Below are 3,392 nucleotides of genomic sequence, written 5' to 3' on the forward strand. Positions count from 1 at the left end.
CATGGTTTTTCCTTGCTTTTTATCAAAAGGTGATATAGTATTTTTCTTACAACAAATATTTAAGTCAAATATCTCATACAGAATGATAAAAATATTTTTGATTCACATTTATGAGGGAGGTATTTAAGCAGTGTGAGAACAAAGCCTCGAAAATACTGCATGCTAGACTTCCCTATTTTCTCTTCCTCTTTATTCTTCCTCCTACCTTCTCCCCAAGACTCCTATCTGTTAATAATATTTATGAATCACATATTAATATACCAGGAAATATGCTAAGTGCTCTTATCTAATTTCCTGATTGTTTTTATTAAATTCATACAATCAAAATTATTATTTATTAAGGATTTAAGAATATTCCTCCTATTGTGATTTCCTGGTAGAATAGTAGAATTTAAAGGGATTCCTTTGTCTTATCACATCAGTTTATCGATCTGGGTATAGGAGTTCAGATAGGCTTAAGTGTGTTCTACACTGAGACATATTGAGAGCCAAGGAGTAAAACCCAGAACCTAAAAACTCCAGTTCTGGGTCCTGAGGTGAAAAGTCAGGCCAGGACGAGTGCCTTGGCCATACATGAGATGAGCAACCAGTGGACATAAAGTATTTGATTACTAAAGAAAAAGTCTCAATCCTAAGAACCAAAGATGTGCTAACCACATATTGAGCCAGTGTTGATGTAGCAGGACCCCCTACTCAGTTTTGATGAGCCAACTATGTGAAAGTAATGGCTGGGACACTGTTGCTTTCTGGAAAATGCTGCAGCTGAGAGATCATGGACATCTGTCAGCAAAATCCAGAGAACGGATTGATTCAATTAAAGAGAAGCTGGCATACTCTCCAGGAGAGTATGAATGTGGGTTATTCCCAGCCTCCATTCATCTTGGTGGTTCTGTGATAACTGGATATACTCATACAAAAGGATGAAGTTGGACTCCTGCCTTACATCATATAAAAAAAAATCAATCATCAACCTAAATATAAGAGCTGAAACTATAAAACTATTAGAAGAAAACAGGAGTAAATATTTGACCTTGGATTAGGCAATAATTTCTTAGTACAACAACAAAATGATGTGTAACAAGAGAAATAAGACAAATTGGACTTAATATTTCAAACTTGTGCTTCAAAGAATACCATCAAGAAACGGAAGCAACCACCCACAGAATGGGAGAAACATTTGCAAAGCCTATGTCAAGAAACTCATATCCAAAAACCCATACATATAAAGAACTGTTGTAACTCAATAATAAAAAAACAATTTAAAATATTGTACAACAAAACTAGGCTCTTTGATAACTCCTACTTCATTCTCTTATACTCCCACATTGTCTCTCATCCCTGTACTTTCCTGCAAATGAGTGGCTAACCCTGCCTCTAAGGAACCTTACAGGTTTTTTTGTTTTTTCATTTTTCTCAGCATTCAAGTATACTCTACCATTAATTTTTCTAATTGTAGCCCAAATCTTACATTGTAAGGAAATCTCCATAAGGAAAACAACGTGGGAGAGTTTAAAGTAGTGTTTGATGTTATATAATACAAATATGAGCACCATTTAATATACTTCAGATCTATTGCTCATATAGCCAGCAAACTACTCTCCCTTATTAAATGAATCTTACATATTGATTTTATGAATAATACTATTTTTGAATACTTTTAGGTGATATTCAGTTTTAGATATTATATTGTCAATATTATTCTACCAGTTAAGTCTAATTTACCAAAATTACATACCCTTAAATCTTTAATTTTTCAGTTACAGTTAACATTCAATATTTCAGGTGAACAGCATAGTAGTTGGACATTTATATAACTTAAAGTGATCTCGAGAGGTCCTGTGCCCACCTGACACCATATTTAGTTATGATGATGATATTGACTATATTTCCCTAAGATGCACTTTACATCCCTGTGACTGTTTTGTAACTGCCGATTTGTACTTAATAAACTCATTACCTTTTAAACCTAACCCCCCAGACTTTTCCACGTAGCAATCATCAGTTTGTTCTCTGTGTCTATAAATTTGTTCATTTATTTTTTTCTTTAGATTCCACATATAAGCAAAGTACAATATATTTGTCTTTCTCTGACTTCATCCAAGCACATTCCCCCAGGTCCATCTATGTTCATGAGGCATATTGGCAGTAAATTTCTTCTAATGTCTATCTGATTTTGGTTTTATGCTAATGTTAGCCTTATAATATCACTTGGGAAGTGTTTCCCTTTTGTTGAAGATAATTGCATAGAATTAGAATTTGCTAGTGAAACCATCTCGGTCTTGAGATTGTTTTTGGAAAATTTTAAACAATTATTATATTTAGGTCTATTTCTTCTTTAGTAATTTGTGTTAGTTTTGAAGGAATTTTGTTCTGTAGTGGACATAGAGGGGAAAGATTCTGGTGAAGTTTCTGCCCCTCATACATAGCCTCTGTTCCCTACCCCTGGACTGTTCCATAATGGACACCTCTTAGGACTCTTCCCTGTCCTCTTTTGTGAGTGCTGGGTAGGGTTCTTGGAGGAAGAACCTGTCAGAGGATGTGGACTCACCCACTATTTTCAGCCTCAAGGGGTTCACACTATTCTGCCATTCTGCAACCTGCCCGCACCTCTGCCAGCTATTCCAGCTGCAGTACATTAGGGAGGTTGTGTCACCTCTTACCTGCAGAGATGATTTTGTACCAGTTGTTTCCTTTGCAACCTCAGTTCTCCTATGGGCTCAGAGTCTTAATTTGAAGCTCAACTTGCTCTTTTTTTGCTGCACAGGTGGAAGCAACATTTTCCCGGCTCTTTACATCCCAAGGCAGAAGTCTGTTTTTTAAAATGCCAATTTTTAAGTCTATATTTTTAAAAATACCAACTTAACTTTTTAGTTAAGCCAAATGGTGGAGAATGTTTGTTTTGACTTTTGCCCCAAAATTATTTAACCTGGAAGTACATAATGATGTGATGATATACAGTGTACTAAGTATTTGCCATATGATAATGTTGGTGTTTTTATGTTTTTTAACAGTTTAAAAATAGTTGGAGTATATTTTAAATAATTTAAATAAGTCAATGATTTGAGAGCTCCCAAAGTACTCTGCAAAACTCATCTAAAGAACGCATAGTTTCTTTTGTAGGATTTGGGTTTTGTTTCCAGAAAGGAGAGAGAACCAAGCAACTTAAGCCTAGATTCTCCTAAAAATATTAGGTAAAAATATCAGACTTTTACAAGGAATTCTGTTACATACATTAGCTCTTGTAAAGTGATTCATAGGTATTGAATTTTGTGAAGCTACAGAATGGACACTGCTCTGCATTTATAATTTTTACTTTTTCTACTTCCAAAGATTTAAAGGAGCATATTATTGCAGTGAAAAATTACATATACCTGCATTGAGGTATTAGGTCT

Source organism: Pipistrellus kuhlii, unplaced genomic scaffold (genome assembly GCF_014108245.1).
Source record: "Pipistrellus kuhlii isolate mPipKuh1 unplaced genomic scaffold, mPipKuh1.p scaffold_m20_p_2, whole genome shotgun sequence".
Taxonomy (NCBI): domain Eukaryota; kingdom Metazoa; phylum Chordata; class Mammalia; order Chiroptera; family Vespertilionidae; genus Pipistrellus; species Pipistrellus kuhlii.